This window comes from Lygodium microphyllum, chromosome 23 (genome assembly GCF_053477565.2).
Source record: "Lygodium microphyllum isolate KBCC chromosome 23, Lygodium_microphyllum_v1.1.10, whole genome shotgun sequence".
NCBI classification, from domain to species: Eukaryota; Viridiplantae; Streptophyta; class Polypodiopsida; order Schizaeales; family Lygodiaceae; genus Lygodium; species Lygodium microphyllum.
The window spans coordinates 65261575-65288722 of record NC_141157.1 but is presented as its reverse complement, the minus strand read 5'-3'; positions in this window follow the sequence as shown (position 1 = coordinate 65288722).

Genomic DNA, 27148 nt, shown 5'->3' with positions numbered 1-27148 from the left:
TCTCCACTTCATCTATAAGATGCATAAGAAGGTGGATTTGTATCGTGAGCATGCTGGTAGGCAGGTATTTCTCAAAGAGACAGACCGTCTCCACTGCTCCCCGCCACACAGATTCAATAGAGGACATCTTAATTTCCTTCTGTGAGATCCATTGCACTAAAGTTGACAACCTGTAAATCGCCCCGTGTATTTCTGAAGTAAGGCATCCTGCGATCGTGATCAATAGTACAAACTACCACAAACGAGAAAGCATTATGAACAATGACTACACTCCAAATAGCAAAATACACATGTCACTTACAATCCATTTGTAGTCCAAACCTAACATATCTTATGCCAATCATGGGATTTTAGCCCTAATAATTGGTTGTCTTTAGAAAACGAAGACCTGAGAGAACGCATCATACCCGTCAAAGTGCAGATAGACTTGACTATTTGCTTCACAATGTGCTCCTCTTTAGTGGACAAAACCCAAGGAGCACGAGGTAGCTGCAAGTGACCATCAACACTTGACTACAGCCAAAGCGCCTCCATCTGGCCTACCTCCTTCAAATCCATTCGTGCCCCTATAGTGTCTCTCTTTCCTGTGATGTGGTCCCATAGCAAGCTGCCCACGTTCTTGAAAATATGCATGGGATCCAACAAGTGGTTGATCTGTAAGTGGGTCCAATATGGCAACTCGTAGAAAATTGAGAACCGTCACATTCCATTTGGATGTGACTCCGTGTGGACCATTTTCAGCTCATACCAGGTTTGGGCATTCATACATACTAGAGGTTATCCAAGAAAACCTTCCTTGAGTTCATGACCCTCTGGCAAGAAAGCGGCGTGTCCTTGATATACCATCTTCTTCATGGTTCGTGACCTTTGGGAGTCTAACTGTGGCCCGCACAATGGATATGCATGATAACCTGAGGTAACCAGATTTGCCCAAACACCTCTATCCAGTGAATACAAACTTGAACGAGCTATGATAGATATTACCAACAAGAATGGAAGCCTACTTACCTGAGCACTCTCAGAATCCCGGAAAGTCATGCATCGTCCACATGACAATGGCTCGAATATTGGCAGACCGTTGACCATCGCGCTTGCTCATATCTTACACGATGACCACCTTTTCCCACAAAATCTTAAGCTCATCGACTAATGGACAAAGATACACGTCCATATTTTTGACTTTGTAGCAGTGGGAATGAGTAAGCTAAGGATGAGATGTCCTTTCTTCATAGAAAGCCATGGAGGGATATTGTAGTTGACAAGGACTATAGGCCACACACTGTAAGAAGTTGAGCGCAAACCGAATGGGTTCACGTCATCCATAGCAAGACCTATCTGAAGATTCCTTGGCTCTCGGGCAAATCTTGGGAAGATAGAGTCAATGTGGCTCCATGCGCGTGAATCTGCTGATATTCGTTAAACTCCATCTGTGGACCTATTCTGCGCATGCCATGTTGTCAAGCTCACCATGCCGAACGTATGAAACATGTGGTGTATGTTGGGGATAAGCAAAAAGTGTCTAAGAACTTTTTGAGGGATAGTTTTCCCTTGCAAGTCCTGTCGATACCTGTGAGCACCACACTTTGGACATGTCTCCATAGTCTCGTATTCTCCTCGAAACAGTATGCAATCATTGATACATGCATGGATACTGTTGTAGTCCATGCCAAGCTTTCATAAAACATGTTATGTATTATCATGAGATCTCAATATATGATACTTCATTAACTTGAAAAAAAATCATAAAACACCTTGAAAAAGCACAAATTTTTTTAATGATAGTGCCGAAAAGAAATCAACGAAGCGTACATACAAGGTACCTGAACAACTCTGTCACACTCACATCGCTCCACCCGTATTTTGCTTGCACACTTAGGAGTGCAAGCAGTGTCTTCAGGTGTGATACTCGACACCTATCATATAATGGTATGGATGCTTCCTCTCTAAGCGGATCAGAAGTCTTGACATCCATGGGCATCAATGCATTGATCATTGCCTCCATCTCAGGCTCCAAGATTGTAGGTAAGTCTGGAAGGCTGTCTGTCTCCTCTGGTATTGACAGTATAGATTGGATAGTACCTTCCAAGTGGTGGATTGGCTCAGGCACTCCATCCATCGCATGCCCACAAACTCTTCTAATTGGCCGCAAAGGGTGCACTCCTCCTTGGGACGAGACATCACCTTCCTGGATAGAAAATTTGCCAGCCACACCCAATGTTTTTGTATATGGTATTCAATTAGCTTGCGAATACAATGCATGATTGATATACACTTTTCTTATCGTTTGCTCAAAATTTGAGATCACCTAATCAATGATCTCAGATTGAAACTCACCGAAGCGTCGTACGTGTTCTATAGACAATCGATGTTTTCGTCTAATTGCCAACTTACATTGAGAGCAAGGACATGGGACACACTGATTAAGATATGTCTCGCGATCTTGAACATCACGACATTCATCGTTTTCCATTTTGTCTACGTTACGACAAACAATTTGTTTTTGTTATCATTCTTTTTTTCTTTCTTAAATTGTTTGAGAAGGGATTTCTTCTCTTGTAACACAGCAAAATTAACGTATGTAAAGTCTCCACCCACCCACAAATTAACGTATATCGGAGTGTTTCACGTCTCGTAGTATTGCATCGAACCTTACCAGACCTCGCCACCACTCTCTCTTTGTTTTTTATCCATTCATTCTCTTCTCTCCTTTCATCTCTCTCTCTTTTTCTCTTTCTTTATTATGTTGTATGTTTATTCCCTCTCTCTCGTTCCTTCTTCCTTTTTTTCTTCCTCTCCCTCTCTCATTTCCTTTAACAAAATATCTCTCTCTCTCTCTACTACCAATTTTCTTTAACAAAAAATCTCTCTCTCTACCACTACCACTACCACTACCACTACCACTACTACTACCACTACCACTACCACTACCACTACCACTACCACTACCACTACCACTACAATAAACAAGAAAAGAAGAAAAAACAACAACTACTACTACTACAAACAAGAAAAGAAGAAAAAACTACTAGTACTACTACTACCACTACTACAACAACAACAACAAACAAGAAAACTAAACAACAATAAACAAGAAAAGGAAAAAAAAAAAAACTACTACTACTACAAACAAGAAAACTACTACTACTACTACTACTACTACTATGACTACGATTACGACTACGACGATAACAAACCGCTACCACTACAATAAATAAGAAAAGAAGAAAAAAAAAAACAACAACAACAATTACTACTACTACTACAATAACAACAAACAAGAAAAGAAGAAAAAACTACTACTACAAACAAGAAAACTAAACAACAATAAACAAGAAAAGAAAAAAAACTACTACTACAACAACAACAAATAAGAAAACTACTAGTACTACTACTACAATCACGACTACAACAACTACGACCATGACTACGACTACCACAACAACAACAAACAAGAAGAGAATCAATTAAACAACAACTACTACTACCACTACCACTACCACTACCACTACCACTACCACTACCACTACCACTACCACTACTATCACTACCACTACCACTACCACTACCACTACTACTACTACTACGACTACCACAACAACAAAAAACAAGAAAATAAGAAATTAAACAACTACCACTATTGCTACTGCTACAAACAAGAAAATAAGAAATTAAACTACCACTACCACTACCACTACCACTACCACCATAACAACAACAAACAAGAAAAAAAGAGAATAAATAAAACAACAATAACAATAACAACAACCTCTCCCTCCCTCCCTTCCTCCCTCCCTCCCTCTTCCTCTCCCTCTCTTTCTCTCTTTCCCTATTATGTTTAATGTTTTCTCCCTCTTTTCTCTCGTTCCTTCTTTTCTTTTCTCTCTTCCTCTCCCTCTCTCAATACACATGATTTTTAACAAAAACAAGTAAAAGAAAAAGAGAAAAAATAAAAACAAAGCAAGAAGGAACAATGCACTCACCGTAAAGGCCTGAGGATGGATTCAGTGGCTCCACTTCACGACGGCAGCTCCTCTTCACCCTCCGTACACCTCCTCCTCTTCTTCTCCAATGGCGGTGGTGACGATGAGAAGCTTTCCTTCTCCCTCTTTCTCTCTTTCTCTCCCTCTCCCTCTCAAATGCAAGATGGAGTTCGCTCTCTCTTTTGTTTGTTCGCGCAAAATAACGTGCTCGGGTTTCGACTCGCGTTTTTTTGTCTGAGCACCGTCGCTATTTGCGTCGCAAATAGCGATGCTGCTATTTTGCATCAGAAAGCACTGTCGCTATGCCTCCGTATCCTTGTAGTGTTCGCTTCCTACTTGTAAATTTATTTTTTCAAATCCACAAGTTATTTCGTGAATCTGAAGTATATTTTATCATTATAAAAACTTGGTATTTTCACCCTAAAAGATAATATGGGCATTTATACCTATGGCAGGCAATTCATGCGATGCCCTGTCCTAACCCACACTTAGCAGGATTTCAAATGCTTTTCCAAGTCTGTTTAGACATTAGAATTTGTATCGACAAATTTTTATCAATGTCCAATAAGTCTTACAAACTTTCAATATTTATTTGATTTCTTGATACTAATAGTTTGTCGAGTATTTCATAGTTGTTTTTGCTTCAACATCCTTGATATTTTAGGTAAGGTTTTCTCGTTGATTTATATGTGGGTCGACTCATGATATTGACGCTCTCGCTAATATAACCATTAATATTAACATTGTGTGTGTGTTCAGTAAGAAAAATAATTTTTATTTTATTTTTCTTGTATTTTATGGTTTAATCGACAATGTCCGACCATTTGTTGAACTTTCAACATTATCTAGGAAGATCAATTTTCATTTAGCTATATCATAAATGCAATGCTTTTTTTTTTTGAAAAATTTATTCTAAGCAATGTAAAAATTATAAGTGTAAATTTTCTTTCATCTTTCGGACATCGAATTATATTACTACGCACCTAATTTATGTGCGTCCAGTATGTATTTTTCTATACAATTTTCTGTTGATTTAATGCATTGATTATCTCATGATATTATCTAAATGATTTTCTATAAATTTTTATAAGACTCATATGTGTCTGTTTATCATTAGAAAAATGAAATAGAGATAGTCACTTTCAAAGAAAAATTATAAAATATTCCCTTCCCTAACATCATCTACCTTTTTTTAGTTATTATAATCACACGTATCATTAACGAAATAACAATAAATATCATGAAATAAACCATAATTATGACATTTTCTTCATGATAGGCATATAATCCTTTTTCAAGTGAAAGATTCTTTTCACTAAATAGCTTATTATTATATTACTTAGGCCATTTTCCTAAGCGATAGTTCATATGCATTTTCTTTAAAATGCGTTTATAATCATTTAAAGCCAAATATAGCGATAAGCTTATAAAACATTATTTTTTTCTAAACCGATGAGATGTTGCCTCTATCAAGTTTGTAGTAATAGGGGTTTCGCCAATTTCTACCACGTCATTTTCTCCATCGATCGCGTTTCTTGCTTCTTTTGCTTCAAATGGGCTTCTTGAATTTTTGGACCTCATGGAGCCATGGATGTCAGGTGAAATTAACATGGTAGCTCACGGAGAGTTGATGATTGTCTAGAAAATTTTCGCCAGTGTTTTGCTTAGCGATATGGCTATATGGAAGAAATGTGTAACAGGGGATAGAGAAAATGAAAATGAGATAGAGGAGGGGCATTTTCCTTCTTCAAGGATCAAGATAGAATGGAAAAGAGATGTAGATAAATTTTTCCATCATCAGGAGGTCTTTCTTCTTTCTTTTTTTGTGAAGGAGAGGGGTTGTATTTATAGCCATGAGGGGGAAGCATACAGTCACTCATTCTTTTGGCTACTTGTCAAGAGCTAAGTAAGCTTGATAAAAAATGCTTTTTGATTACCTACCTGTTGGATGGTGGCATGGGGATGATTTTAAAATGCTTTCTCTCCCTCCATGTGTCAAAAACGTCATGATTTTTTGTCTTTTTTTTAAAATATATTTTTTTCATCAAAATGACTTCGTCTAGTAGTTTTTTGCCAAGTTACCTCATGACTTATCTAGTTTATAAAGCCGTGCCATACTCTTTGATACTTAACTTACTCAATATCATTCTTGTTATTGCGCATTCTTTATCTACCGATTAAGGCTTTTGTGATTTGTCTTGCCATTGCAAAATCAATGCGATCTTTGCTGCATTAAATAAAATCGGGAATGCTAAATCAAATATAATACGGGAAATATTATGATCAAGCCGTCGTAATATTATTTACAATGCGTATTTACTTTTTTGTTGGCTAGGTTCATTGAGGCATCTTCTCATGTCGGATTGCAGAATTGATTTAATGCAAGATTTGATATTACATACGGTCACTTATGTGATAACTCAACGAGTAATTTTTTATGAAGTGTTATGGCGGGAATATTACGTTGGTCTAACCATAGGCAAGCATGGGTGATGTCCCACATGTTGGGGCTAAAGGCTCCTTTGCCTAGCCACCCGTGTATTACTACACTGATAGCACCTACCACTGCACTCTGCAGGTAGTGGGCGCCCATCACTGTCACTTTATTCTTTATTCTTTTAGTGACAGTTTGAATAAAGGAATACCCAGTCACACATTGTGAGTGTTGGAGTTCCCATTTGTGTCTCTCTCTCTTCTTGCTCTTACTCTCCGCCATAGCTCACTTCCAAGCAAGCTTCAATCCTTCTCACCTTTCAACTGGTATTAGAGCTTTGGATTAGAGCTTGATCATGGAGCCTGGCCCAGCATTACTTTAGCCCAAATTGAAGACCTAGAGCTTGGATTTTCAATGCCAGCCATGGCTTCTTCCCCCCGAGGTAAGATTTTATCTCCCGCCTCTCCCCGGCCCTCATAGGCTCTTTGCAGGTGTTCATTGGCTTCATTGGGCACCTTGTATGCCCCTATTTTTCCCTTTATCCTCAACATAACTAGCAGGCCCCACAATCAACTCACGTTTTTTTGCGCCTGTTTCAAAATTTGGCTCAAAAATCCCATTTTTTCTCATATCTCGGGCATCCGAAACCCGATTTAGGCAATGTAAGAGTTTAACTTGGGATTTTGGCACACTCTGGATGGGATGGCGATGTCAAATCTGCGAAATTTTAATCATAGTATTTTTTGCAATAGATCTGAGTTGATTTACAGCAAGAAAATGCCATGCTCTTAGCTTATGTGATGCTGGTATTTGACGCCCAGATACTTTGGGGATGTTTGCTCAATGTTTTGAGATGCTTTGGGACTTGGTTTGAGCTTCCATAGCTCAATTTATGCAAGGATTTACTACTACATTGTTTGGGCAGCAAGGTTTTATCAGGGACATCTTACGCATAATGCTCTTTGTTGACATTTAGGTGTCCTGTTGGATGTATTGATGCTTGGTCATCATGGTTTATGCCCGAATATGCTATTTGAGAGCTATTGAGCCTTAATTTGGATGGGAACACTTTGTTGTTGGTTGGGATTTATGCTACCTTGGTTGACAGGTTATTTTACCTCTAGTTTGGTTATGCCTATTGGTTTCGGATATTGACCTTCGCGGTATACAATTTGGGCTAAAGTAATGCTGGGCCAGGTTATTTCAATGTCTTTGCGATATACAATGAAGTATTGACCTTCGCGGTATGACATTGAGCTTGTCTTTGGTTTCGAATCTTCATTTGAGCTTGAGCTTGGCTTTGGAATGCATTTGATGCTGTGTCTTCTTAGATATACATATAGCATGTATGTTACCTATGTCTGACCAGTCTTGACATGCTTCGCCTATGCCACTACTACATGCTACTTACATTGTTTGGAGCCAATTGCTACTAGTGCCTTGTCTTGGCTTGCATCTGGCTTCTGAGAACTTACTTGGGATATTTCTTAGCTTGTCAGAGTTGTATTTGGGATGATACAGTTGATGTCTATGGATGCTCTAATTGGAGGCTATAGAGCCTATATGCTCATGATGTATTATTGATATCTGATCTTGGATCTTTTGTCACTGGTGCTCTCATATGCCCTTCTTGAACTTCTTGGCTTGATCCATATGGATTTTGTGCTAGTGGGAGCATCGTTGGATGCTTGATAGACATTGAGTAGGTGGTTTATGCTATTGAGCTTTGAGTCTTCTGAGACTGGGATCTTCTTCACTTGGATGTTGCATAGTTGATATGCCGTGGTCCGCATACATGTACTTGGGCTGATTTGGGCTTCGCACTCCCTGAGCATACACCTCTTTGTGTCAAGTCTTGCCAGTGTTGTGTACACTTTGCCCTATTACATAAGGGGTGTGCCGGCTTACTAACGGATTTGTTTGATATGCTTGGGTGTTTGCTCGATGTCCGTATGACTATCATATGCTGATTTATGCCCACTTGATGCTAGTTATACTTTGACACAGTCAGTGGTTGACTTGATGCATTGATTTTGCCTACAGTTTGCTCTCACTATACCTGGCTGTAATTTATTATAGCAAGCAGTTATGTATGGACTGATGTGAAATTTTCATGCTAAATCATCCTGATTTTATGTACTTTTGATTGTACTTGGTGGGAAGCATCATTAGCTATCAGTTCGTGGTCATTTTGCCTTGGTTTTGGTGGTATTTTTGGTTGTTTATAGCAGAAAACAACAAGCAGTTTTGAACTGTCTGGATTGCATTATGGGTTCTTCTTCCACTAACAGTGCTATCTTCAACATCACTAAGCTTGATGATACCAATTATGCCTATTCGAAGAGCCAAGTTTGGCAAGTATTAGTGCAAAAATCGCAGATAAAGCCACTAAGGATGCATGGCGAGCAGCTTGAAGCTATGACTGATGATGAATGGGATGAGCTTGATGAGTTATGCAAGTCAACCCTCATCTTATCTCTCACTAAACAGGTGCATTACAATGTGGTTGAGGAAGCATAGAGTGCTTGGCAGCTTTGGGATAAAATTAAGAACCTCTATGATAAGAAAAGTCCAACAAGTCAAATGTATTAGCTAAAGCAGCTTATGGACCTGCGCATGAAGGAGAATATGATAATTTTTGCTCATTTGAGCCAATTCCATGCAATTCTCAAGAACTTAACTTCCCAGGGCCTTTAATGATGAGGTTACTCCATTGTTTTTGCTTGGGACTCTAAGTGAGTCATGGGATGTATTCTGCACTGCCTTATGTGCTCCTGCTACTATTTTGAACTTGCCTGATGTAGAGAGTGCTCTTCTGCAAGAAGAGATCAACCGCAAGAACTTGGATGCCTCTCGTGTGTCGCATGCTTTGACTGTTAGAGGCAGAGATGGTAATGGCAAGAATGACCGTGGGAATGACCATGGTAGAGACTCACAGAAGTCTAGGTCTAAGTTGCGTGGTAAGTCGCGTAGCAAGTCTCGTGGGAGAAATACTAATGTGGCATGTCATCATTGCGGCAAAAAGGGTTATATACGCCCATTGTGTCATGAGTTGCGCAATGAGAAGCGCAAAGAGAAGGGGAAAGAAAAAGTACAAGAAAATTCCTCTGATCGCATCATTATGCCTACAAAATCCAGTGTGAAAATCGAGGAGATAAATGTCATGTGGATTGATGACTCCGATAAGGAGTACATACTTGCAGCTAGTTCTTGTGATGCTACATCGTTGAGCGATGTTCACTATATGTATGCACAGTGTTGGCTTTTGGATCCTGGTGCTTCATTTCATGTTACACCATGTCGTGAGTGGTTCCACTCCTATCGCACTGTCTCTAGTTCAGTTCGCTTGGGTGATGACAGGTCACTTGCTATTGTTGGCATTGGGAATGTACGGCTATAATTCTCTACTGGCAGTACTTTTTTGTTACAGGATGTGCATCATGTACATGTGCTTACATGCAGTCTTATGTCTGCAGGGCAGCTTGATGATGTTGGGTTTCATGTTTCATTTGGGAATTTTGCTTGGAAGATCAACCGTGGTAGACTTGTGCTTGCTAGAGGTGCCAAAGCTGGTAGCCTCTATCCTCTTGTAGTTGATGGATCCTCTGTTGACCATGTTTTGTTAGTGGGTTCCATCCCACATGTATCTCTTTGGCATGCCCGTTTGGGCCATATGTCCTTGAAGGGAATGAAAATGCTTTCTGGTTTGTAGTACTCACCGCCCCTTGACTACGCATGTTTCGATTCATGTGAGCATTGTCTTTATGGCAGACAGACTAGGAATAAACATAAGTAGTCTAGTATGACACGCATGAGTGAGCCCTTAGCATTGGTACATTTGAATGTTGGGCCCATGCCCTGTCAGTCTAAGGGTGGTGCAAAGTATTTTGTGACGTTCATTGACAATTCTTTGCGTAAAGTCTGGGCTTACCCCATTAAGCTTACGTTCGATGTCTTGGCTATATTTCAAAGATGACTTGCATTTGTTGAAAACCTAACTAGGCATAGGTTGATGAAATGCCTTAGGATTGACAATGGGGGAGAATATGTGTCACATGCTTTTGATCAACTATGTGACAAGAGGGGTATTAAGTGTCAATTGACCGCTCCCTATACCCCACCCCAGAATGGTTTGGCTAAGTGGATGAATAGAACCATCCAAGAGCATGTATGCAGTATGCTTAGCCATGCAGGCTTACCACAAAGCTTTTGGGCTGAAGCAGCCAGTACAGCTGTGCATGTCATAAATAGATCACCTTCTAGTGGTTTGGATTTCCAGGTTGCATAGGAGGTATGGACTGGGAAACATCCATCTTATGCGCATCTACGTGTCTTTGGGTGTGAGACATTTTGCCATGTGCCCAAAGACAAGCATACTAAGTTGGATCCTAAGAGTATCAAATGCATTTTCCTTGGCTATGGGGATGCATGCAAGATGGGTTACCGCCTTTGGGATCCACAAGCGTGAAAAGTTATCCATAGCCATGATTTAGTATTCCATGAAGACAAGATGCATAGGCAGCCTAAGAAGGTGATAAGATACACAAGGTTATATTCCATGAGGAGCCACGTGCCCCTGCACAGCCAGTTGGATAGCCTACAGTAGCAGTTGGCACACATGGCCAGGGTGTTGGACTAGCCACAAAGCCTACTATGAGACAGTCTACTAGAGATAGACATCCACCTGATAGATGTGAGCCCTCGATGCATTATGTCTTGATTACAGATGCAAGAGAGCCTCTCACCTATGATGAGGCTATGCAAAGAGGTGACAATCACTCCTGGGAGAGGGCTATGCAGTCTGAGATAGACTCCTTGCATAAGAATATGACTTCGGATTCGGTTGCACTACCTCAGGGCAAGAAGGCTTTGCCATGCAAATGGGTGTACAAGCTAAAAAGTACCCCTGGAAACCCCAAGCCGGCTTATAAAGCAAAACTTGTCACTAAGGGTTTAAACAGGAGCATGGAGTTGACTTTGCTGCAGTCTTTTCTCATGTGATCAAGATGACCACCCTACGCTTGGTTTTGGCCTTAGTCGTGCAGCTTGACTTGGACTTGTACTAGATGGATGTCAAGACTGCATTCTTGCATGGGGATTTTCTGTAATGAAGGGGACCTAGGAGAGAGAAGGAGAGAAGGGAGAGACTGCACGGAGGAGAGAGAAAGAGGGTGATAAGGAGAGAGAAATACTAGGAGTAGAGAGAGAAAGACAAGAAGAGGAGAGAGAAATGGCTGGCAGCCATGGAAGGATAGGGAAGAAGGTGAAGAAGGTGAAAGGACAGAAGTGTATTCATCAAATGGTCCCTATGTCGTGTCCCTTACACATTTTATACTTAGGTCAACTTGACCTAAGTATTTCCCTCCATTACAATCCATCCCCACTCAAAATGAACTTTTTGTCCTCAAAAACAAAGATCGAACTTATTGGTATAGCCAAGTAGTGGGATACAGAGTACTACTCTGTACAACATGTTGAGATGTCGAGCTCCACTCGTGATATGCCAGGGTGACCGTTGTGTATTTATGTCACCGACTTGTTAGTTGCAGATGCGGTTGGTACACCGCCCATGAATAATAGCTACATGACAGCTATCCTTATCTACTCTAGTTCGTGGCTCAGTTAGTATGCCACCTTAGTTAGTTGAGTTTGGTTTGAGACCCATATATAGGGTTCTTCTATTTCTTTGTACTTGACTTCTTTTTGGCTTACACAACTAAGAAGAGAAAAATTGTTTTCAGCCTCCACCTCTGTGTGTATTCCCCCATTGTGCAAGCAAGAAAGCTACAAGTGAGACTCCTTCCTTCTCTCCCACAATCTTGACATGGTATCAGAGCCTTGTTCGTGGTAAGGAGCTCAAGAAAGCAAGCCAAGCTCGCGGTGTTCTGGTAAGAGGAGCAGTGTTGCTTTCATTTTCTGTTTTGGGACCAGATCTCTGCAGGTAGCACAGCCGGAAATTGCAAGAGTGCATTGTCTCAGGTTGAGACGCCCTTCGCGGTGAAGCAAGAGGGCAGTATATGCTGCAGGAAAAGGCTTTAGCCCTCGGCGACCCTGTTTTTTTTATTTGAGGCCATTTCGGGGCCTGTTTTGGAGGCGAAAGTTTTCTGCACGCACTCAGGAAAAGGCCCAGTTTTATGCTGTGAGACTACTGTTCTACAGGTCGGTGAAAAGTTACTGTAGAAATTGCATCGTATGCCTATGTGCAGAGACATTGGGAGTTACAGAATCATCCTTGTTGCCTGTTGATGCAAAATCGTCACTAGGAAGTGACTGTGTGGTTAAATACCACTTTCGTCAGTTTTGCAGATTTGCCCTTGTGAGGCTGAAGCTGTGTTCTCTGCAGTGAAAGAATTTTTTGCAGTATTCTGTTATGGCGTCTGATTCTCTTTCGCAGATTGTAACTGAAAAGCTTGACAAGAACAACTTCCAAGCATGGAAGTTTAGATTAACGAATTTCCTTATGGGAAAAGGATATTGGGAATTTGTTGCAGAAAATGAAGAAGAACCAGTTCTTCCTAATGTTCCCAATCAACAACAAATGCAGGCATTCAAAGCATGGCATGAGAGAGCCAGGAAAGTTATGTACTGGCTGTCTATCAGTATTTCAGACTCTATGATTGTGCATATTCAGGATGCAAGTACGCCAAAGGAGGCATGGGATACTTTGTCAAAAATGTATAGCACAAATACGCAAGCCAGGAAAATGCAGCTCAAGCAAGAGTTGCATAATATGCAAAGAGAAAGTATGAGCATCAATGACTACCACATGAAGGTGAAGAAGATTGCAGATGCACTTGCTTCCATTGGGTCGCCAGTGGAAGATGATGATTTAGTCTCAGTGACCTTGAATGGTCTAGGAAATGATTATGCACAGTTTCGGACATCCATTTCAGTTCGTGAAAGATTTCCTGATTTTGAGGAGTTAATTGCTCTTCTAATTTCTGAGGAGCAGAGAAATGGTGGTGCATCTTCTTCAGGAGGAACTTCAAAAGAAGTTGTCTTCTACTCAAATGCTGGAAGAGGTAGAGGCAGAGGTAGAGAAGGTCGATTTGGAGGCCGTGGTAGAAATCAGAATATGCAGCAAGCTCAAGAAAACCAGTCCTATGGAGGAGGACGTAGTAACTCTAGAGGCAGGGGGAGCCAAAGAGGTCGTGGTGGATGGCAAAGAGGCCAAAATGCAAACAGTAATGTTGAATGCTACTACTGTGGTAAAATGGGTCATATGGCTAAAGACTGCTATAAAAAGCAGAATGACATCATGAATGGAAAACTGCAACAAGGGAATTATGCATCTTCTAGTAGACAGGGTGATGACAGAAATGAGCATTTGTTTATGGTGTAGCACATGAACAATTCTGTGACAAGTGTAGAAGAAAGCAATGATGTATGGTATGTTGACTCAAGTGCATCAAACCACATGACAGGTCATGCAGAATGGATGGAGGATGCAAGGAAAATGGAAAAACCAGGATTTGTGGAGACTGGTGATGATACTGCACATCCTATTGTGCAGATTGGAAAAATTCCTTTGTCTATGCAGGATGGGAAAAAGAAATACCTGTCTGATGTATTTCATGTCCCGAATATCACCAAGAATCTGGTTTCTGTTGGTCAAATGGTTGAGCAGGGCTTGCAGGTCAGATTTAATCCTCATGGATGCTTTGTTGAGGATATAAAAAATAAAGGTCGCTTGATAGCAAAAGGAAAGAAGAAGGGCAGAATGTTTACGTTGGATGCAGACATGTCTGAATTGAGTGCAGCAATGTTTGCACATGGGACCGGTGTAGTTGCAGATATTGATATCTGGCATAAACGCATTGGTCATGTTAATGTACAGCGACTTAAATCAATGCAGGCCCAAAATATTATTGCAGGATTGCCTAAATTCAAGGTTGCAGAAATGCATAAGGTATGTGAAGCGTGTCAGTTTGGAAAACAGGCAAGGAAACCATTTCCTAGACATGTTCAAGAGAGTAAGAAGCCATTGGAATTAATCCACTCTGATGTGTGGACTACTAAAGCTGCATCTCTTGGAGGCTGTCATTATTTTGTCAGTTTTATTGATGACTATAGCAGAAAAGTTTGGGTGTATTTTATGAAAAAGAAAAGTGAAGTTTTTGGGCATTTCAAAACTCTTAAAGCTATGGTTGAAAAAGAAACAGGCCTGCAAATAAAATGCCTAAGGTCAGATGGAGGGGGAGAGTACCTCTCAAATGAGTTTGCAAGGTTCTTGCAGGAGCATGGCATAAAGCGGCAATATTCATGCAGTCATACCCCACAACAAAATGGAATTGCAGAAAGGAAAAACAGGCATATTGGAGAGGTATCTCGTGCCATGCTCAATGAAAAAGACCTGCCAGATTTTTATTGGGCTGAAGCAGTTGCTACAGCAGTCTACATAATGAACAGGACTCCCACTGCAGCAATACATGGGATGACTCCAGAGGAGAGGTATACTGGTAGGAAACCAGATATTTCTCATTTGAAAATTTTTGGTTGCATTGCCTATGTACATGTGCCAGATGAGTTGAGATCCAAGTTGGATCCAAAAGCTGAGAAGTGCATCTTTATTGGTTACTCTCTGCACAGCAAAAAGGGTATAGATGCTATAACCCTTCTACTCGTAAGTTTACAGTGAGCAGAGATGTTATTTTTGATGAGATGAGTAGCTGGTATAAACCAGTAAATGTGATTGATGATGTAGATGCACAAAATGGTAATGCTACACAGAATTCACAGCAGCAGTCACAAAATATTAGTGGACCTGGAGCGTCCTCTAGCAGTGGTTTACATTCTTCGCCATGGACAGGCAGATTGAGGTTAGGAGAATCTTCTCAAAGCAATGCAGATAGTGGTATGCAGGTATCACGAAAAGGAAAAGAGAAGGTTGATCAGCCCATGTTTGATGTGAATGCAGATCACTCTTATGTGGATGGTAAATCCAGTGGCTCAGAACAGAGCATTGATGATGAGTTGGGTATTCCTTCTATTGTTACACCTGGAGTAAGGAAGACCAAGGATGTTTTGAGAGCACCTGGGAGTGAACCTATTTTGCGCAGGTCTACGAGAGCTAGGTATCCTGTGGATAGACTGAAATATGATGGATTTACAGCCATTCACTATGCATATATGGTCAAAGTGATACAGGAACCAGAACCCACTTCTTTTGAGCAAGCCATGGGAAAAGAAAAATGGGAGAAAGCCATGGATGAAGAAATGGATGCCTTGGAAGCAAATGCTACATGGGAGTTAGTACCTTTGCCTAAAGGTAAGAATGCAATTGGTTGTAAGTGGGTTTATAAGGTGAAGCACAATGCAGATGGTTCTGTGAACAGATACAAGGCAAGATTAGTAGTCAAGGGGTATGCACAAACATATGGCATTGACTATAAAGAAACATTCAGTCCGGTTGCAAGGATGGCAACCGTAAGAGCAGTCATTGCTATGGCTGCATCAAAGGGATGGTCTTTACATCAGATGGATGTAAAGAATGCCTTCTTGCATGGTGATTTGCAAGAAGAGGTCTATATGGAGCAGCCACCAGGTTATGTGCATGCTGTTCATCCTGAGTTTGTTTGCAGGTTGAAGAAAGCCTTGTATGGCTTGAAGCAAGCACCTAGAGCATGGTCTGACAAGATAGGACAGTATCTTGTCACTATTGGCTTTCAGATTTCCAAGGCAGATTTCTCACTTTATGTGAGAAAAACAGAGAAAGGTATTATGCTACTTGTCATTTATGTTGATGATTTGATTATGACAGGTGACAGTGATGAAGATATCCTTCATGTGAAAATGCTATTGAAGCAGAAGTTTGAGATGAAGGATTTGGGAGAGCTGCGTTATTTCTTGGGCATTGAGGTGATTAGATCACCAAGTGGGATATAGCTCTTGTAGAGGCAGTATGGATTGGACATGCTGTCCAAATATGGGATGACAGGCTGTAAGCCTATTTCAATTCCTTTGGACCAGAATGTGAAGCTGAGCGCAGATGCAGGTGAGCTTTTGGAAGACCCTACTATGTACAGATGCGTAGTAGGAAGTTTGATTTATATGACTATTACCAGGCCAGATTTGAGCTATGCTGTTGGATTGGTAAGTCAGTTTATGCAGGCTCCAAGGAAACCGCATTTGGATGCGGCTAGACGCATACTCAGGTATGTGAAGTCCACATTGTAGTATGGACTATTTTATGAGACTGGGTTTCAGATACAGTTGCATGGATACACTGATGCTGATTGGGCTGGTAGTATTTCTGATAGACGATCTACCAGTGGGTATGTGTTCTCTTTTGGGAGTGCTGCAGTCACTTGGAGCAGCAAGAAACAGCCTACAGTTGCCTTGTCGAGCACAGAGGCTGAGTACAGGGGTGCAGCAATGGCTGCATGTGAGATAGCTTGGTTGCATAAGCTACTTTATGATATGCATCAGCCTACAGATGGGCCAGTTGTCATTTATTGTGACAACATGAGTAGTATACACTTGGCAAATAACCCAGTCTATCATGCTAGAACAAAGCACATTGAGGTGCATTATCACTATGTGCGGGAGAGGGTTTTACTAGGTCTTATTGATCTAGTTTATGTCAGCACAGAGGATCAGGTAGCTGACATATTCACGAAGGCATTGGGCGCAGAGAAGCTGCGCAAGTTCAGAGACCTGCTTGGTGTGCAGGAATTGGGATTGAGCTCGAGGGGGAGTGTTGAGATATCGAGCTCCACTCGTGATATGCCAGGGTGACCATTGTGTATTTATGTCACCGACTTGTCAGTTGCAGATGCGGTTGGTACACCGCCCATGAATAATAGCTACATGACAGCTATCCTTATCTACTCTAGTTCATGGCTCAGTTAGTATGCCACCTTAGTTAGTTGAGTTTGGTTTGAGACCCATATATAGGGTTCTTCTATTTCTTTGTACTTGACTTCTTTTTGGCTTACACAACTAAGAAGAGAAAAACTGTTTTCAGCCTCCACCTCTGTGTGTATTCCCCCATTGTGCAAGCAAGAAAGCTACAAGTGAGACTCCTTCCTTCTCTCCCACAATCTTGACACAACATTACACGTGGCAAAAGATAGTGGGGGGGGTTCTTGGCATAGACCCAGTAAAAGAGATTGCCTAATATTCAAGAGTAGTACTAGTCTATGAAGAGGGTCAAGGTCAGCCTGTAGCCACCCGGATCAAAAGGGAAAGTGGTATCGCTGCCATGCATTGGATCAGCTTTCATAAGGTCAAAGTCAAGTACAGCTGGAAGCATGATCAGCATGGTGGTATTCTCTAGCTCTTCCATAAGCCTCTCAGGCATCATCATGCTCTGTATGACTGAAGCATATGAGGCTGAAGTCACCATTGCATGGACTGCATCAACCCCTAAGTGCTGCATATTCATGGAACCTACATTCTTAGTGATGTCCAAGCATTTAAACTGCAGGTCTGTGGACTGATGGGGCTCCCGCATGGGGTCATGATCATCCAAATCCACATGCTACCCATGATCTACTTTCTTGAACTGAGGTTCTTGTTGTGGACCCATACCAAAATGGTCTTCAACAAGATCTTCTCCATTCTTTGCATCATAATATTCTAATACCAAGAGTATTTTGGCAGTCTTTGCCCTGCATGTGGCTTGATGATTACAAGATATTGGCTTAGCACATCGATAGCATAAGTCCGCAACATGCAATTCCCGTATCGTATCACTAGTAAGGTGTCTAATGTGTTTAGCCTTAGATAGCAATTTACACACCTGCTCATCACCATTGGTCATCTCAGTAATAGTTCTGACATGTTGCTCATAGTCATCTTGCTGCTCATGTACAACAAATGGCTGTCCATGCTCATGACCATAATGCTCATGCTGTCCATATGGATGGTCATACCAATGTGGCTGTTGCTCACAATGATATTCATGCTGTCCATACTGCATATGGTGATAATAGCCCTGTTGCACATCAGAGGGACAGTTTGGTTGAGCATATGCATTTGCTTCCACTAATGTTTGTTGCTCATGTACATAAGCATGTTGCTCATATACAACAGATGGCTATCCATGCTCATGACCATAATGCTCATGCTGTCCATATGGATGGTCGTAGCAATGAGGCTGCTGCTCATAATGATACTCATGCTGTCCATACTGTATGTGGTGATAATAGCCCTACTCTGCATCACACGCATAACCATCATAAGCATGCTGCCTTTGATCATTGATCCCACAGCATTGGTCATGTTGTCCATAATCTCTATGAGAACGCATATCACAAAAATGTTCATGTTGCTGTCCAAATACATCTATTTATTGTTGACTACTACCAAAACTTTGGTCATATTGTTGCCCATAAATATGTTGCCCAAGATTGCATGATGACTGTCCAACATGACTACAATGGTGTCCTTGCATCCTAGGCTGACCATAAGTATGATGATTGGCAAGTCCATGAGCATAGGTATCGGGATGATGTCGGTCATAATCACTTGCTTGCTGCTCTTGCATTGCATCAGGGTCTCCATGAGGCAGTTGCCCATATGGGTGCGTGGCATAAGAATCTCCATATGCATGATGTTGACCAATGCTGTATGAGCTACCATATACATGTCCATGATCATGAATTGCATAAGAACTGTGTTGCTGCATAAAGGAGTGCTTGTAAGCATAATCATGCTGTCCATAATGGCCATAATCATGCTGCCCATGATAGCCATACTGCTGATCAAATCCATTGGACTATGATCCACCCTGGATCATAGCAGCACCATCAATCATCCTTGAAGTGAGATCCCTTTCAGGGTGCAGTATACCATGGCCTTCCATTCTCTATAAAACATGATTTCCCTACGGGCATGGTAGAACTGGACCATCCATCTTGAAACCACCAAGGTTGATCAATTTTCTACAATTTGCCACAGCATGGAAATACTCTCTGCCAGACTAATCACCCAGTTGTGATTATAGCGCATATTCTATCACACCAGCTTCACTAGAAGCAACTACTGCTGCTCCCTTCCAAGCCAACAAAATTTTGTTTGCACTCAAATCATGTGCCAAGATCTGACGGAAGATGCCCAACTCCAAGAAGATTGAGTACTTCACATTCTAGCAGCAAGGTTTTCATCTGTGTTTTTCAAGTCTCCAAAGCTGGTTGATGATGCCCAAAGAAGGACATCTGAACTAGCCAAGTCAATCCTTTCAGCAAGAAAGTCTCTTCAGCTATTACAACATGTGCATCGTGATGCAGCAGATGAGTTTAGTAGCAATGATCCAACACTTGCTGCCTCATCTTTGTTGCCATTAGTGGTCTAATTACAATGCCAAAGCTCAGACCCTAACAATCCTTGCAAAGAACAATCGTGAAGCAGTCCACAACTCATCCTTCAGCATTTATGAAGTATTCCAACCCAAACATTTCCAGGAATGCGTTCTTATACAAACTAGTGCAATTGCACCAACCCTGTTTTAAGTCCTTGTACTAGAGTTTACATGTGCCACACATTTGAGGATCTCAGCATTGCCTTGTACTGAGCATGCACTCACTGATTTAATGCAGGCTTTTGCAGCATGTCAAGTGGTCTGTGTATGATCCATCCCTGTACATTACATGGGTAATGCCCAAACGTAATGTCTGAAACTAACCTTCAAAGGATCCTTGTTTTAAGCACCCCATTGTACAATAAGGGAAACTGAAGTCTTGCTAGCTTGATCATAATCCTTATCTTTTCATATGAAAAGACCAACAAAGAAGTCCTCAATCCCTGTAAAACCTTGAAGACTAGAAGGTTTGTATAGTCCCCAATCTGCCATGTGAATAACTACTGAAAACCTCCTTCTACGAACTTCCCACATGCATCATGACAATAAAAGGAGCTCCTTGTGCCTCTTCTTCCATCAGCTTTGGCAGACGTTCCTCATGTCTGCTCTGTGTGACTGATTACACTTGCTCATCATTACACGATGACTCAACCAGAATTTTGATAAAGGGAGGCATTATTGTCAGTGCTGATAGACAACCAATAGCTGATGTCTATATTGAAGATGGGATTATCAAAAAAGTCGAATCAAACATAAAGGCTTTTGATGAAGTACGAGTTATTGATGCTATTGGCCATTATGTAATGCCAAGTGGAATACCTCAGTGATGATGATGATTCTGAAGAGCAATTGATTTTTGCTACTAGTACGGTGAACATCATTGCTGAAAGTGATTCTTCTAATTGTAAACCGATAAAATACCAATTGAAGAGTGCACAGGCTATCTGTGTTTCCCCCATGCAAACTGCTCCTCAGATTCTTTGCATAAGTGATGATGATGTCCTTGAAAAGTCAACTGTGGATGATGATCATGACAGCAATAATGGAATTTCATAAAAGGAGAATTCAATAACATCCGCATCTAGGGAGCTTCAGACAGGGAATGGCAGTCCAAAAGAGAGTCTCAATTGCCATCCCAACATTATGATGGAGAAGAGTGGTCTTGAGGATGAAGTCGCATTAAGGCTCATTGAGAAATTCAGAGGGCTTGATTGCCAAGAAGAGCTTGACCATCATCAGCAACAAAGCATGGATCAGGGGCCTAATGATGGCATCATTGCAATATAAGCAACAATGGGGAGATATGCCTTGACATCCTCAGAGACAACTGGAGCCCAGCCTTCACTATTTCAAAGGTTTTATTGTCCATATGCTCATTGTTAACGGATGCCAATCCTCATGATCCTCTTGTGGGCAGTATTGCGTGATTATACTTGACTGATAAAGACCCCATGATAAAACTGATGTCTGCCTGCTTCTCTTCTAGTAGGCCGCTTCTGTGAGCCTTTTGTACATCTATCCTTTCGTTCAAGAACGGCACATGTGCAGATCATTTCCCAATCTGTGCACAAACAGGAAGAATGCCCTCTATCTGTGACATGACCTAACCTCATCTCTGTTTCTATGGTGGTGGACTGGCCATGGTGCCGAATCCAAGGAGGTGACATATGGTTCTATCCTGAAGCTGATGCATGAGTGCACTAAATTTAGGCTCCATTCACATGATGTACCGTATGGTTCAGGCAGTGGTCAGCAATCTGTAACCCGTTTTGGAGGAGTTGAAGATGCCAATAGTTACTGGATTGTCAAACCACCAGAAGATTCCACTGCTCAACAAGGGGACAAAATTCCTGATGGTGCAGTTATCAGGCTCATCTCAGTAGGGAAGCTTTACGGAGGATGATCTCGTGGAGAACCTGACCAGCAGAGAGATTTCTTGCTCAACCCTCAAATCTTGCAGTGAAGCAACATCACTGGCTTTAGTAACACTATTTGTTGGTGAGTTTCTACTTTAAAGAAAGCTTCTGGAGTGGTTCAGAAACATAGCCGCATTTCTAGTCAAGCCTCCTCAATAGTCTCGTCCATGTCTATACCCAAAAGCAAAGGAGGAGCTTCTCAACGTCTATCTGTCACCCTTAGTGTAACAGACAATCCCCTGGCATGCTTAGTCCCTTGCTTTGGGGACCTAAGGAAGGAAAATACAAAACCACTCTCTAGCTAGCCTCCCACTTTGTCATTCATTAAGACTGGAGAAGGAACTAGTTGGCTTCGACCTGCTAATGATGCTACTGATTTCGGAGCAGACAGCAACCTTATAGTGCATAGTGTGTCTCAGTGCAGGATTGCAAAAGCAGACAAAAAGAACAAAAATATGGTAACAAGAAAAGGCTACATGGCCAGTGAGCCCAAAGTAATGGAAGTACAGGATGAGGAAGGGATTTTAGCACCATTAAGAGGGCAAAGGGATGCATTCCTTTGACCAAGATAAGGCCAAGTGCTGTGGCTCCTATTCAGGAGGTAAAACCATTTCTGTGCAAGGGTTGTGGTATCATGCCGAGCTTCAAAGGGGCCAGAAGAGTGCTGAAGACCTCATTTTCATCACGATTCAAGCAAGGGCGGATCTGCGCATGCTCCTCTCAGAAGCTCTAGACACACACAGAGAGAGACGCCATGGATCGAACCGAGAGAAGCCCAGAATCCTCACAATGTGTACTCATCAGCGGAGATGCAGTGACTCCGCTGCCACTTGGGCATGTAACCTCAATGCGTAGAACAGGCGGTTTGGCGGCCACATGAACCTCCTAACTCGAGGAGTTGGGATACCCTAACTGCTCTTCCATCACAGTTGTGAGGGAGGCAGAAGCAAATTGAACAATGGCGGCTGTGGAAGGGGTACGACAACAAACTTGTGGCTACATTCCAGAATCTGGACTCTTCAGAGATATCACTCATAGATGTGAACCATTACTTTGACTCAGACCCAACAAAACTAGTGCAAGGGTTGAGGAAGGAGGAGAGAGAAAGGAAGGATCTATGCTGCCTATCTTCTTCTAAAAAGTCTTCAATGCTACCTGTCTTCTTCTTGGGAATACCCACTGGTCACTCCAGTGCTCCCTCTTATTGCAGTGTCCTCCTCCACTAAAACCCTAGAATTTTTACCTCAATGTTGAAAAATGACCTGCCATTTTTGTATTTTGGCCTCCAAATTCGGTCAAGCTTCCTGCCATATTTGTGTAAACTCCCAAGAAACCTGTCATCTCTATAGTACTTCTTGGCTGCTGGGGCTCTTCAATGTTGTACCTGTGCACAGTAGGGTTTCCTGAGACTGAAAAAGGAACTAAATCTAAAGGAAGGAGAGAGAAAGGAAGGATCTAAAAACTAAGCTCTGATACCAACTGTAATGAAGGGGACCTAGGAGAGAGAAGGAGAGAAGGGAGAGACTGCAGTGAGGAGAGGGAAAGAGAGAGAAAGAGGGTGACAAGGAGAGAGAAAGACAAGAAGAGGAGAGAGAAATGGCTGGCAGCCATGGAAGGACGGGAAGAAGGTGAAGAAGGTGAAAGGACAAAAGTGTATTCATCAAATGGTCCCTATGCAGTGTCCCTTACACCTTTTATACTTAGGTCAACTTGACCTAAGTATTTCCCTCCATTACATTTTCATGATGAGATATACATGGAGGAGCCTAAGGGCTTTGCAAAACCTGGTAGGGAGCACCTAGTGTGCAAGTTGAAGAAAAGTCGTTATGGCTTGAAGTAGGCACCTAGGGAGTGGTATCATAAGTTTGATGCCTTTATGCAGTCACAGGGCTACAGTAGAAGTACTATGAATCCGTGTCTTTAAACGAAGAAATCCCATGATGGCTCATTGCTTATTTTGGTACTTTATGTGGATGATATGCTGATAGCAGGGAAAGCTCATGATGAGCTAGATGCTCTTAAATCTCAGCAAGTGTAGACTTAGGTTTTTAGATGACGTGTTTTTTTCCTATTTGTTTATGCATTTGCTTGATTTTGATTGGTTCTGATTTGACTCACCTTACCCCCTCCCCTTCCAAATTTGAGAAGAATCCTTCCTAGGATTGAAGGTTAGCGGGCCAAAGGCATTCAATGTATGGGTTGAGTGTTTACTTTCGCATGAGCCAAGCATAGAAGTCTGGATTGTACTCTAACTGAGCTTCACGGTCCAGATCGAAGGGTCGGTTGCCTATGTGTGTGATGTAAGTAAGGACATCCATGAGGAAGTTGCTGGAATCGATGCAACTAGCAATATGTAACTCTTCCTCGGTCAGGAGAGGCGATCAAGGTAAGGGTGTCCTTTGATGTGCTCTTCCATGGGTCAGTCTCACAAATAGTTGTTAATACCCTATACAAAGTTGGAGCGACGTAAGTCGGGTAATACTACAATGTCTTGATTGTGCATCGTTGCTCAGCATTGGTCATTATTTGCCATCCTTTGAGTTCCCATTGCAATCGAAGAGCATACCACTTCCGTAAGAACGGGGATTCGATTTCAGCAAGCTCTGTCAACTCCTTGATTTCTTGGTCAGTGATAGCAGAAATAGCTCACTTATCATATGACGTAATGAGGCGTTGTTTGATGCTTGCTCTCTAGATATCTTAGTGCTGAGAAATTCTGTAGAAGCTGAGTGGGGTGCTTTGATGAATGCAAATTTGAATGTGTCCCGTGAACAAGGCATCGTACAAACTTTGATTGCTAAGGGCTCTTGCAATAGGTCCAAGTCCAAGCGGTCATAGCTCAAAGAAAGCGACATGAATGTGGCATCTAAGCATCTAAGGCAAGAAATCACATCATCCCCTGTGTCTCCAACTAGATTTGCGATCAGTTTCAAGAATGATTTCCTCTCATAGGAGGGTTTGAGGCCTACGAGTGGTTGGGTTTGAAAAAACTAGAGAGTTTGGCAGTAGATGGTTGCGGTTTTAGTTATTCTTGAGATTACGGTTGGGCCCCTTACACAACGAGACTGCACTATTAATGGGGCATTGCTACTTGTGGATGCAACTTCTTGAGTCTTGGTAGAGTTACATGGTACTGGTTTGGGAGTAGTAGGCTAAGATTTGGGCTGATAGACTTGGTCAGTCTTCATGGGCATAATCAGTTGTGAGTTTATGGGCTTGGTGTCTCGAGGCTTATGCGGATTTAGGACTTGACATGTTGTATGGCTAGGTACGGTTAAGCGTGAGGGTGGTGTTTGATCAGTGCCTTTGGCTATTTTAGCCTTAGGGATCCATATCCAGGCATTACCCTCATAATAGCCTTGTGCTTGCAATAGAGTCTTAGGAACCCATCATGGCTTGACCATACGTCGCTATCTCATTAGGAAAAAAATAAACTCACAAATGGGCCCTTAAAAATAATAGTTTAAGATGTGGGCCTTTTGGATTGTCCAATAGGAAGGCTAGATGTTGACATTCATGGAGGGTGAATCTTCTCTCTCCAAATTTTGGGTTTTCTATTAAAAAAAGGGGTATAAGGGATTTAAAAAAGGGAGAATGAATAGTACACAAAATTTGAGTTTCTCTCACCTCGTATTTTCCCCCTTTTTTCAGAGAATTTTCAATTTCGGTTTTTTTCCCTCTCGCGAAATCAGTTTGACTCGAAAGTTGAGCAACAAACCACTTTCTTTCTCTTCTCTATACTCATGAATTTTCATCTCCATTGAAGCTCCCTGCTAGGATTAATTAGGGTTTTGAGCGTTCTACTTACCTCTGCACTTTCTTCTCCATGCAGCTCCAGATTTTGGGCAAAACACAAGTGCCCATCTTTCTTTGCATTTTCTCTTGTTTGCTATTTTTTTAATAGGGTTTGATGTTGTTTCTTACTGTTATTGTTGTTTTATTTTGCAGAGGTTCTTTGGGGTAGGAGACAGAGGTACTCAACTCTCTCTCCTTTCTTTCCCCCCTCTCTCTATGTGTTGTTTCTCTTTTATATTGTGTTTTCAATAGAATTTGATGTTGGTTCTAATTGTTGTTTTCTTGCAAAGTTTATTTGGAGTAAGAGGCAAAGATGTTAATCTCTCATTTCTTTCTCTCTCTCACATACTCACACACTCTCTCTTTCATCCTCTCTGCATTATCCCTTTTCTACTATCTTTACAATAGGGTTTGATACTAGTTCTAACTTAAGGATCAATTGTTGTTGCGGCACTTAACACAAGGTAGAGCAGAGATTCTGTAGCTCAATTTAAAGGTAAATCTGCCATATTTTGTGGTGTCAAAATTTATTCATTTAATTAGTGACTTGTATGTTTGATGGGATTGATGTTTTCTTATGTCCAACATTTGCAATGGATTTTGATTAGCAATGATTCAATCTTATCTTCAACAGATCAACTTATAGGTGAATTGGTCATGTTTTGTATTGCTTCTATTCATGCAATTATCTAGATTTTTTTGCTAAAAGGGATTCATGCAAGTATTTTTGTTAAAAGGGATTCATGCAGGTGTTTTTTTGTACATGCAGGTATTGTACAAGGTTTAGGTGAAGCATATAATTCTCGATCGACTATTTTGATGTGGCGAGTGATTCCTTTGTGTTGGATGATATAGATCTGCTGGAAATCGATGGTTCAAAAATTCTATGTTTTATTGGTCGTATATGTCCATTTGGATCTCCATGCCAATTGGCAATGATCCATGAAACTCTTGTATCATATCATCCATATAACACACAATGTATTGAGTCTTAGAATATCTCAAGTGTCAATCCAATGTGCCTATTAAGATTTGCATGCCATGTGGCTACTATCCTTGTAACAACTACTCTATAATACCCACATTTCATACAATGTATTGAGTCAAATTAGACTCCTCTTCATTATAATAAAATTTATTTTGGAAAATTTCTTTGAGTATTCTTGTGCTATTCTTTTCATTATATTTCATGTAAATGGTATGATTAAAGTGATATATTGAAATTAAATCTATACTTTGTGTTGATGTATATATCCACATGCGTTTCAATATCAATGTTTATGTCTATTTACAAAAGTGTAAACATCTCTTAATACCATGTTGATTTGTATGGCATATTGATGATTACTGGATAGACTTAAAATGCTTATTATTTAGGGGTTAATACATACTTCTTTAATGCATAGGTTATAATGCCTGAGAGAAGAACAAGCATTCTCTCGATAGAAGTACGTAACAGAAAAGATGAAGAAGGGAATTGGATCATTGATACGTATCATTGCTCGTCTTGGGTACATATGTGTCCAAGTATGAAGGGAGCTTTCAAGGTGAAAGCATCTGCAATTGCAGATTTATCAAAGCACTAGAAGGGTAAAATTTTAGCTCTCAGACAAAGGAATGTTGATTCTCACCTTGTAATAGAGGCATTTGTACAACATGTATTCATGCAAAAACAAATACATATTGCGCCCACTGTGCCCTTTCAACAAAACGTTGCAAA